Source organism: Coenobita brevimanus, chromosome 22 (assembly GCF_032717465.1).
Source record: "Coenobita brevimanus isolate Jiangsu-jjx chromosome 22, ASM3271746v2, whole genome shotgun sequence".
Lineage (NCBI taxonomy): Eukaryota > Metazoa > Arthropoda > Malacostraca > Decapoda > Coenobitidae > Coenobita > Coenobita brevimanus.
The window spans coordinates 47478493-47490772 of record NC_136975.1 but is presented as its reverse complement, the minus strand read 5'-3'; the positions used below and the strand labels follow the sequence as shown (position 1 = coordinate 47490772).

Here is a 12280-nt window from a genome sequence, read left to right as displayed (position 1 = left end):
AGAAGAGAGGAAGAGGAAGGAAAACCAGAGGAAAAATAAGCAAGAAAAGAGGAAGGGGAACGGAAACTGCAGGAGGGGAAAAGGGAAGAAGAGAGGAACAGAAGGAAAACTAATCGGACAGTAAAGTGTGAGAGACAAAGAAAGCACCGAAAATTGTATTAGGGTTTGTTGTTATGTTAGGAGGAAGGATGGGGACACGAAGGATTAAATGATGAGCAAGTGAATTTCAGGTGAAAATTAAAGCTAAAACTATTTAAACGCGTATATACTGAGGAGGATGCAATAAAATCATTTATATGCGGTTCAGTGTTTGCAGATCATAAATGTAGTGCAAGGAAGGTATAAATTTCATGGAGGGTGTGTTGGGAATTACGACGGTGTGCATTTCCGAGGTAAAACGTTGTTTTAGATTTCTCTGTCTGTCGATTTTTCTCGCTAAATGTATCTGTCCATCCATTTCCATCGACCTAATGCCGCTTCTTATGAGGGGTGTTCAGAGGTATGCACTACAGTATGTTGCAAAATATGAATAAATATTTACTTGCAGGCCAATAGTCGTCTGATGTTGTGGTTACGATGTGGTGAAAGTAAACATAAACGTAAACATTTTGGGAGAGAGGATTTTACTATTCATTTATTGTAAATTGTATCAGTTATGCCCTAGAAAGAACTGTCGTATATTCCATAATGTAGGTACCGTTATGATTTATATTTTGGGGGCTCATTTTTTATCTCGTTGAATTTTTGAGCGGTGTGCAGTAACTTAGAGAAGCTCACAATTCAGTGGCTAATGTGTGTACGGTAGATTTATTACTGTATTGAAGCGGCAAGGTTGTGTAAGCAAACGGTATAGTTCCGGATTTCGTGAAGTCTGTATCACTTTGGCGTTAGAATATTTTGATGGTGTGTTTATTATGATATACGGTATTTGTTTACCTAACCCAAGCTGGTGTTAGTACGATGGATTTTTTTTCCCTTATGCTACAAAACTGATAGTGTACATACACCAGAAGCCTGGTGCAACAGTTTGTCTGTGGTTAGAAAAGATTTATTGAAGTATGGTGTGCGTATATTGTATTTCATCTGCTTATATTAGCGAAGTTACGCTCACGAAGAGTCTATAGTTGATGACGCTGTGCACCTTGGGTAGGGCGTTGAAGGGTCCACCCGAGAGTAAAACCTCCTCATATGTCCCTACACCTTGCTGTGGAACGAACCCCGCATGGTCCAACCCAGGTGAGGCGCTGATGTCTCCCACAAGGGGGTATGCATCCCTGCATGGTGTACTACACCCCTGTAGGATGGCCCCTCAGAGGCAGTTGCTTGTTCGGGTCTGCTCAGCTGGACAGAGCGGGGTTAAGCAGCAACAACATTACGTGAAGTACGGTGATGTGCATACGATAGATTATATAGCACGTCAAGTGGGTCGGTGCGAAATGGTTTGTTGACATTGAGTTATTGGGCGCGTACGATAATAATACTTACTTCATTTTCTGCCTAAATGTGTTATAGATTCGTTGACGGACTGGTGTGCGACAATTGTTGGGTGAGTGGACAGTAGAGTTATTGACTTTACGGTGATGTGTTTAATAGATATCGAACTACTGGAGTGCTGTCTGTTTAATTTGTACGATAGTTTTGTTGATACGGTATACTGAAATACACAACAATTAGGTGTGTATGATGCGGTGAGTATGGGCAGCATGTTATGATGTTTGAAAGAGTGTGTTATGTAGATGCTGAATGTTACTAAGGTGCTATCTGCTTAATGTGCATGACGGTTATGTTGATCTACTGAAGCGTACACCAGTTAGGTGTGTGTAATGCAGTGAATAAGGCCTTTAGCAGCGTAGTTTGAAGTTTGAGGGAGTGTGTTATATAGATATTGAACGTTACTAAGGTACTGTGTAATGTGTACGAATGTGGATATACTGAAGTATACAACTATTAGAAGGTGGGTATGATGCAGTAAGAAGGGCCATTGTGATGTTTGAAGGAGTGAATCGGCACCGTCGCCCAAACACGCTTTGTTTGTCTTCCCAGCATTTTTGGCATCCTGACTTCATCACTTCGCTTTTTCTTTTTCTCATCCTCTTGTCATTTATTTATTCCCACTACCTTTATTTCCCATTTTACTTTTTTCTACCTTTCGCATTTTTTTTTTTATGCTTCGCCATTTTCTTCGGATTACCTTTTACTCCTCTTCCTCATCATGCTTTTCCCTTTTTTTTCTTTTTTTTCTTACGTTTCTTGCCTAATTATTTCTCTTTTTTCTACCGCTTCCTGAGTCACGTTTACTCAATCGACATCATCATCACTACTACTACTACTACTACTACTACTACGACTGACATTTAACGCTCCCTCTTTGCTTTGCCTCAGGGATAAACGACCCCACCGCCCAGCACCAGTATCGCAAGCAGCCTCGCACCTCCAGTCACAGGTGAGTGAGATCATACAGTGTGATCACTAATACTTTTACACGTCTGGAGTTCCGGGGTGGAATTCTCGGACACATTTACGATCGATTCGCAGTCGTAAATTTGATAGGTTTCTTGCAGGAAAACTACAAACACGGGAAGGATTTGCACCCTCTTCCTTGTCCTTCAAAAATAGTTCATAATGACGGTAGAGAAGTGATCATAAAATTGTGAGTTTTAACCCCGGACTGATGATGGGAGGTTACAACTCTTCCAAATCCATGTAAATATTGTTGGTAAATTTAGCATGGTATGTTTTAAGGTACTGTTTTAAGTGGAGCAAGAGACATTCGTAGTACCTCCATCGAAGCGATAAATTTTTCTTGTTGCACCTTAATATTCTCTCTCTCTCTCTCTCTCTCTCTCTCTCTCTCTCTCTCTCTCTCTCTCTCTCTCTCTCTCTCTCTCTCACACACACACACACACACACACACACACACACACACACACACACACACACTGTGTGTGTGTGTGTGTGTGTTGGGGGTGGAGGTGAACAAAGCAAACAAGTCACATTTAAGGATCACATATTTTATGGTGGAGGCAAGGACGAGAGAAAGAGAGAGAGAAAGAGAGAGAGAAACATTTTTCCTTAATATTGGCCACTTAAGGCATGGGGGATTCGTATATTGAATGCCCAGAAAAATACATGAATAAATAAGACAGATTGATAGACAGAAAAAGATAGATATTTAAAGATAGATAAAAAGATAGGCAAGCAGAAAAATAGATAGATAGCGAGATAGATGGACAGATAATCAGCGAACCTTTATCTGCATTAGGCCACTTAAGGTATGAGACAAGAGTGTATTAGCTGGAAAGGGAACGGTAATCGCGAATCGATGTTTAATTAGAGTTTGCAATTGGTTTAAGTGGGGCAGAGAGAGAGAGAGAGAGAGAGATGGTGGAAGGAGGGAGAGGCTGATCAATCTCAGTTAAAATAGAATAATCACAAAAATAAAAGAGAAAGAAGAAAAAAAGAAAAATAGGAAAACCAAAGACTCTCCCAACTTTTCATATAAGCACCGTAAACTGTAAAGGTGTAAAGAACATCATGACTGGATTAGGTATGTTTTACTCTAAGCTTTAGGTTGAGATTTGGGACATATAAAGACGGGGATAATGACTGTAGTGGCCAGGACACACGCTAAATAATAATAATAATAATAATAATAGCAGCAGCAGTAGTAGTAGTAGACGTAGTTACGTGCGAGGACGAAGCCCTCGCGCGTCTCTCATCATGTAGCATTGAAATGTCGCCTAACACCCCGAGGATGCCAAGAGTATATTGATGGCTATCTACCTACCAAGCTTCATGCCTTTACGACAAACTCTCTGGCTGCGGCCCTCTTTTGAAGATTTTCGACATGCTGAACTTGCGCATGTCACGTGTCACGTGCACCGCCGGGGTGTGATGAAACCTGTCCAAAACAAATATTAAAGAATAGGGCTATCATATGGTGCAAACCACGCAGTGATTGGTCCTGTGGTTGCTGAGATGTAAGCTTCTCAAAAGTGTTATGGTCGGGCCGGGCCTGGTCGGCCGCTCGTATGTGAGAAAATGCCACTACTTGACGAGAGACTCGCGAGGGCTTCACCCTCGCTCGTAATATAATAATAATAATAATGGTAACAGAACAAAAATCAGACATCCATATTTTGTTAGTCAGATGAGACAGTACGGAATGGAGAAAATAAAGGAGAAAGGAAAATTCTAGTTGTCGCCCACGCAGTTAACTGTGTGCCAGTCTAGAATGTTTTCGGTCAGTGTCCTTGTGGCAGGTCAGTGAGGGGAACGGACCCTACCATCACCACAATAAAAAGTAGTCCCATTATAACCTTTTGACCCCGTGGACGCTGATCTGAACGTGAACCCAATGAACTGTAGACTGAATTTACTCTCTCCTGCAGTCCATGCCATTCTTGTAGGGATGAGGAGGGAGCTTAGGACATGTGTATAACTGAACAGCATACTCGAATGGCTATATCGGTGCCATCCCGCGAAGGTGGCCCTCTCCAGCACCATCAGGCCAAGTATAGAGATGATGTTTGGCGTCAGAGGATGCGTAGACGATTTTTTGTTTGTTTATTTTTCTTGGTGTGGTGGAGGGCAGATATAGACAAGTGTATTCTGATATTGGCAGTGGGCCGAATGAATGTGTGGGATGATGCCAGCGCTCATCATGTTGTTTATGCCATACAAGCTAGCGTTATAATTACCACAGTTTTTACACCTCATAGCCAGCGTTTTATTTACCATTTTTACACCTCATAACCAGCGTTATATTTACCACAGCTTTACACCTCATTGCCAGTGTTTTGTTTACCACAGTTTTACACTTCATAGACAGTGTTATATATACCACAGTTCAGACACCTCATGGCCATCTATATTCACGATCTTTTCGTATACACTTAATCAATGTTTCTTAAACATGCATCACGAGGTTCTCTATTGGGTTACTGCTAGAAAACCTTCACTCTCCTATCAGTCCGTCTGCTGTAGGCTTTGGTCTGTAGCACAAACATCACATTGTTCCTTCAACCCTTAAAGTAGGCCGAGTACAAGTAAGTACCTCACCCACTTGAAAGAGTATGATTCACCGTGAAAACTACAGTTTGTAAACTCAGAGATCTATTGAGGACGTTTCGAAGGCAATTGCTTTCCTGTTGGCAGTGCTGACGAGGAAGCCACCTGTTTCTGGCCGCGTCCACACCACATGCTTGATAGCTCGGGCGGTTGTGGACTGGAGTGTTGCATCACTGTAACACATGCAAATGGCCTCACTGGACACGGGCGAATGCAGGTGAGAATTTCTATGGTTTACAATGATGCAGAACTCCCGTCCGCGCCGCAAGCGTTTTATGTAGACGCGGCATTAGAAGGATCCGGAATAAATCACCAAGTGTGAAGCTTTGGGTTTTTACTGTATCTTTTCTGTAACTTGGCCTAAAATTGCCATCTCTCCAGCATGCAAAGTTAAAGCAATAGGTTAACTCTGTAATATGATTCTGGCTACGAAGAAACACTATGGAGAGGATATGGATCCACAGCAGTCTCTTTCAACCACTGAGGTACGTGCAATAGGCTACAAAAGGACTAAAGATTGACACAGGAGTACGATGCTGGCCATGGGATAGGGCTGTGGAAAGGATGTAGAGCCATGTCATTGTTTTTTTATGTCAATGAGCTGTGTGAAATAAGTTGCAAATGGATGAAAGTACTGGACAAGCTTTGGTGAAAAGAAAAAAGAAAAAAAAAGAAAAGTATACCCTCCCAAGTTTAGCTCATTCATAAATGTTGATATCCGGGTGGGGCCATCTCCCCCACCCCAACATACTTTTCGTTAAGGTCCCCCTCCCGCGCTCCCCACCCAAGTTTTCGTTAAATGCCCCCCCACCTGTCCCCCTCCCCTTCCCTTTCCCCTGTGCGGGCGGTTGTGTTGGCGGGCCATCATTTATAAAGCCTTACCGACACAGCCTCACCGCCATCCCACTCACATCTAGTCTCCTTTTTACCTACCCCACCCCTCCCTCACTATCCCCATCTCTTCTCTCAGTGCCTGTTCTCCCCTTTTACTGCCTTCTCTCCTCTCTTGTTGCCCCTCTCCCCTCTTATTAACTTCTCTCCCTTTTTATCGCCCGTATCCCCTCTCTCTATACGTCCTCTTACTGCCTCCGTACTGCTTCCCATCTTCTCTCCCTCTCTGTTCCTCCTCTCAGTGCCTCCTCTCTTACTGCTTGCCTTCCCCATTTATTGCGCTCCCTCTTCCCCTATCTTTTGTCCCTGTTGCTTCCTTCCGTCTCTTCCCTGCAACAATTCCCCCCTGTTCCTTCATTATTTCCCCTCCTTTTTTGTTTTTTCTAAGGTGGTTAGTAGGTAGAGAAGAGGTTCGATCAAGAAGACATACTAGGCGATACAGAATTTAGTTATACAGTATTGTAAGATTCGGTTGTGTGTGTGTGTGTGTGTTTGGTAAAAAAATTAATATAAGCTAAAAACCTTACCCATTAAGTAAAGTAACATTAATATGGTTCTGTAGTAGTTCTTCCCATATTGCCCCTTCCCTCTCTCTGCTTTCCTCTTTGGCATCTCCTTCCCCCTACTCCCCCCTCTGTCTTTACAGCCTCTCCTCCTCCTACCCTCAGCTCCCATACTTCCCTTACCCTCCCCATATGGCCGTTCCCACACTCATTCTCCCACGATGTCGACTCCCATGAAACTCCTGCCATGTTTCTGTTCCCATGGTAGTGTTTTTTGCACTCGTGATTTTGGTGGCGTTTTGTTTCCTATTTTCCACTGTACCTCATTTTATCTCTCCGTCTCATCTATCTACTTGTCTGTTTGTATGTCTGTCTATCCATCTGCCTGTCTTTCTATATTTTTATATCTATCTGTCTACTGTATCTGTGTCATATCTATTATTTCACTTTTTGGCTTTGAATTCTCTCTCTCTCTCTCTCTCTCTCTCTCTCTCTCTCTCTCTCTCAATCGAAGCCCGTTTTTCTACTCTCCTACACGATAATTACCTCTCTGTTGCCTGTATATTGGACATTGGAAGCGAATGAGGGAGTGGAAGAGAAGAAAAATGGTATTGAAGAAGTGAGGGAGAAGGAAGGGGAGAATAAATGATGAAGAAAGGGATAAGGGAGGAAGGAAGATATGCTGATTTAATTGGTGAAAAAACGAGAGATAATGGGAAGTGAGAGAGATCGTGAGATATTAGATTTAGGTAGATAGATAGGCAGGTAGGTGGGTAGTTTGGTAGATAGGCTGCTAGATATAGACAGATTGAAGAAAGGGAAAAGAAGATAAATTGGGATTAAGTACGAGGGTGAAGCAAATAAAGGAGCAAGTAAAGGAACAAGAAGACAAAGAGGGGAGAAACAGGAAGAGAAAAGGAAGGAGAGAGGAAAGGGAAAAGAATGGAATCGGAAAAGTAGACAAGAGAATGGGGAAACTTTGGGAAATAGAGAAGAAGGAAAAAAAAAAGGAAAAGGAGAGGAGAGGAGGGATGAGGAGAGAAGAGGGAGAAGAAAAGAAGAATAGGGGAAGAAGAGAGAAGAACCTGAAAGAAGGAAGAGAAGGACGAGAAAGGAGAAAGGAGAAAATCGAAAGAATAAGGAAGAGGAGGAGGGTGAGGCACGTGTTGCCGACTCAGGTCCCTGGACAAAGACTGTACCAGGAGTCTCAATTAGTGTGTGGTTCATCCCCGACCTTTACCACATTTCTACCACACTATCACACTCTTTCTGCCACACTGTACCAAGAGTCTCAGTTAATTTGTGGTTCATCTCACATCCCTGCCACATTATCGCATTGTCTACCACAGTACCACATCACTGCCGTACTCGTTACCACAATACCACACTATCACACGGGACAAAGACTTTACCTAAGAGTCTCAGCTATTACGAGTATGTGGTTCATCACCAGTGCCTGCCACAACCACACCTCTACCACTTGACTACCACACAACAACACCTCTACCACTTTACTGCCACACAACCACACCTTTACCACATTACTGTCACACAGCCACACTGTACCACACCACATCTTGACCACATTTCTACACTCCACCACATTGCCATATAACCTCTGCCACACTGTCCGTAAACACTACCACATTGCCACTGCCATACTGCACTACACTGTCTTTACCACACAGACTGTATCTACCACATTCCCACCTCCCTACCACATAAAGACTGCCACATTTTTAACCACCTCCAGCACACTGTCTTTATCACATTAACACGCTGTCTTTTCCACATTCTTGCCACAGTATCACATAAAGACTACCGTGCCAAACTTCCTACCACATTACCACCGCAGTAACACACATTCTTACCTCACATTCCTACCTGACATGCCTACCACACATTTCTACCTCACCACAATCACACCTCTTCCTGAACCTTTCTCATCACCACAATATAGCTTCAACCGAGGGTCGTGTTCATAGCATCTCTGGAAATTTCGTAACCCCTCACCCTTACCGAGTTATCCAGCACATGGAGATTTCCTTACACTTCCTCCTTCGCGAATTATTCTGTTCATTATACCTTCAACATTCCCTCGTATGTTATCGGTGCAAACTCCATCGATATTAATGCGATATTTGTAACATCCAAGAGAACGTCAAAGTGTAATATGCAGGATCAATCGATATGGAAGAGGAGCTACGAAGCTTCCTGTGCCGCCCCCCAACGTAATTGCACTTCCTTCCACATTCTTCTTCGAAGTTGGCATTTTAATTACGATTTCTGTGGATGTCTTTTAGAACTCCATGGGGACCTCCCTTCACAGCCTTCCAAGAGGTGTAAGTAATCTGCTGTATGTTTGATGTATTTACCTTATTACTGCACCCGATTTGTTTTCATCTGACGGAACTGGGCCACAGGCACAGCTTAAATACTTAGTCGTGGTTGCATGAAATTCGATGAGCATTAGTTTTGGGGTAAGAATAAGTCTCCTGGGTCGCTAGTCCAGTCCTCCTTCCAGTCCAGCCACACTTGACCATCACCTAAGCTGAAAGGGGCTAGGGATCTTCGTCAGGTTAGAACGAACGGCTTTAGATTGGACTAAGGTCCCTGTAGATGTCCTTTGAAACTCCTTGGCGACCTTCCTTCACTGCCTTCCAATAGGCGTAATCTGTCTAATGGGTTGTTGAAGGCTTGTGGACCGTACTTTCTCTACCACAGTGCTACCACCTTCTGCCACACTATTACCGCACTGCTTCCATACTACTTCTACATTTCTGTCACACTGCCGCCACATTGCCACCTCTTTGCTAACACACTACTACCATACTGCGCCTACCACATTGCCACCATACTCACTTGATGCAGTGCTGCCTGTTTCATCCTTCCCCTTTCTCACTTTGTCAGTGTCTGACCTCTGTTCTACTTCTCCCTTTCCATCTGTTACTTTTTATTATTTTGTTTTACACTTCAGATGGTTTTACAGTGAGTAATAAGCCTTAAGGTTTGCTGTAACCCAGGAAATAATTTACAGTGATGGATGGTAACCATACAACCAACGGAGTGAAGTGGAGCCTGCTCTGATGCTTGTGTTAACTGGGTGGAGAGACGCAAATGCGGCGTCCATCTGGGAACCAAAACTCCACACTATTTCCTGCAATCGCTTTGGCGAGGCGGCTCTGTCCGCCACATGGGAGCATCGGTTCACTGCACGGGACGGCCCTGCAGGGGCGGTTGCATGTCTGCGGTTGATGGGTCTGCTCGGCCAGGCAGGCTGGGGGTGAACAACTTGGTTGAAGCGTATTGAAGCACACTCTCTCTGTCACATTGTTTTCATACTTCTTATTTATCATATTATTACTATACCACCACTTTCTACTACTTCAGTGCTACATCACTCCACCAGAACACCGTAGTATCCCCAGCACACACACTAATATATTTACAATCACATCATCTCAACCTCAACCACCATACCAGCATCACAACCACACTATCATAGACCCATCTTACCACCACACCTTCCAGTAATACCACTACACCACCACGACCATTCAAGCACCACATCCACCACAACCATTCAAATATCGCACCATCACCATCACAACAACCACACATCACACCACCACCACCACCTGACACACAAACCCAGTTGTAGTCCCATCACACAACCAGTCAAACTCCACAGCCACTCAAACACCACACACTACCACAACTACTCTGCAACCACAACTACGCTACTACCACACTCACACAAGCACCATAACGCCACAGCTACTCAAACACCACACTACTACCAAAACCACACTACCACCACAGCCACACAAACATCACAGCCACCCAAACACCACAACCACTCAAACACCACACTGTCACAACCACTCTAACACCACACTATCACAACCACACTAACACCACACTAAAACAAACACTCAAGCACAACACCAGGCAACCACACCACCACAACCACAACCACTCAACACCACACCGCCACAGACACCACCACAACTAGCTTTATCATGCTCCACTTAACCTTTTAGACACGGGACATATGCCAGCTTACAAGAGAAAAGTGGTTGGCAGAGTATAGCCTACAGGACGGATAAGAAAGAGAAGAGCAGGAGGAGGAAGAAGGGAAAGGAGAGGAGGAAAAGGAAGAGGAGATGGAGAGAACGGGGAGGATATGCAGCATGCAGAGGAGGAATTGGAGCATAATTATAGAGGAGAAGAAGAATGGAGGAGGAGGAGGAAGAAGAAGAAAAGAAAAGAAGTAAGATGAGTAGAAATAGGAAAAATGGGTTGAAGAGGAGGATGAGAAGGATAAAAACATCGAGAGGATAAAAGATGACTCAGCATCTTGGGATGATATCAAAACACGTAATTGGAGAACTCTCTCTCTCTCTCTCTCTCTCTCTCTCTCTCTCTCTCTCTCTCTCTCTCTCTCTCTCTCTCTCTCTCTCTCTCTCTGTCATGCGTAAATTAAGCGTAAAAAGTCTTTCCATCCCTAGTCGTCATTTCTCTCTCTCTCTCTCTCTCTCTCTCTCTCTCTCTCTCTCTCTCTCTCTCTCACAGCTGTTTCTCCACCTCACTGTTCTATGTCAGACTGTCGCATCTCTAATGTCACATAGCATTACCACACCTACTACCACACTTCCCCAGTACACCAAACTACACTACACTGCCATCACAATATCATGCTGATACACCATACCATACCATACAACACCACGTCACACCCTACCCAATCTCCACTACCACATCATATTGCCACGCCACATCACACCTCTCCTTCACACTATGTAGTACCACCCAGCATCACAACACATCACACCGCGCCACATCATTCCTCCCCCCACACTACACGGTGCCTTCCAACATCACACTCCCATCCACACCACAGCACAGTACGCCTCTTCTCACCACAATCACATCATTCTTTCCTTCCATATTGCACAGTATTACCCAGCTCCGTATCCCCCTCCAGTCTCAATCACACCACACGCACCACACCCCAAAGCACCACATCACACCACACCACATCACACCATACCACACCACACAACACCACACCACGCATCATTCTATTCAACATGAATGTCTTGGGTTACAACATCCTAATTCGTATAAATGGCAGTGTTGACCTTAATGTGCGAAAGGCATAATCAAGTACACTCGCCTGTATGTCATCACTACAGCAATTATTATTGCCCTTGTTACTTGCCTCTTACACTCTTACACCACTCTCTTTGCATTCTTACACTCGTCTTGCATTCTGCCTCGTGTTTGTGCTTCTTACGTGCTACCACTTAAACTCTGCCTGTTACACTCTTGCACTCTGGCTTTTACATTTTCCATCACAAACCCCTCTGCTTACACTCTGCCTCTTACACATGCACACTTTTCCTTCACTTCGTCCTTTATATATTTCTGTAAGTATTTATCTCATACACTCTGCCATTTTACTCGACTTTTTGCACTCTGATTCTGACAAGCTCCTTCTCACGCACTGCTGCTTACATTCAGCCTCGTACACACCTTCACTATAGCTCTATTTATTCATCTCAGACACTCTGCTCCTTACACTTTTCCTTTTACACTCAGTTCCATTCACTCTACATTTTGCGCCTTCTACAGTCCACTTCTTACACTTCACTCCTTACACCTGTTTCTTACACACTTTTGAGAATACTTTAGTTATTCATCTCATTCACTCTGCCACTAGTTTTTCATCTCTGACACTCAACTTTCACGATACTTCTTGCACTCTTACACCCATACACTCACCTTCAAACACCGTCTCTTACGCTCTTACA

General features: G+C 43.8%; 1 protein-coding gene across 2 annotated transcripts in view; it reads left to right on the top strand.

The window, feature by feature from the left end:
* The first annotated feature begins 2388 nt into the window (after positions 1 to 2388).
* Positions 2389 to 12280, top strand: part of LOC145392418 (globin D, coelomic-like) — a 34610-nt gene continuing 24718 nt past the window's right edge. For both annotated transcript variants that reach the window (XM_080266826.1, XM_080266825.1), the window contains exon 1: positions 2389 to 2443. The gene's annotated coding sequence lies outside the window, so the exon portion shown is untranslated. The remainder of the gene's footprint in view (positions 2444 to 12280) is intronic.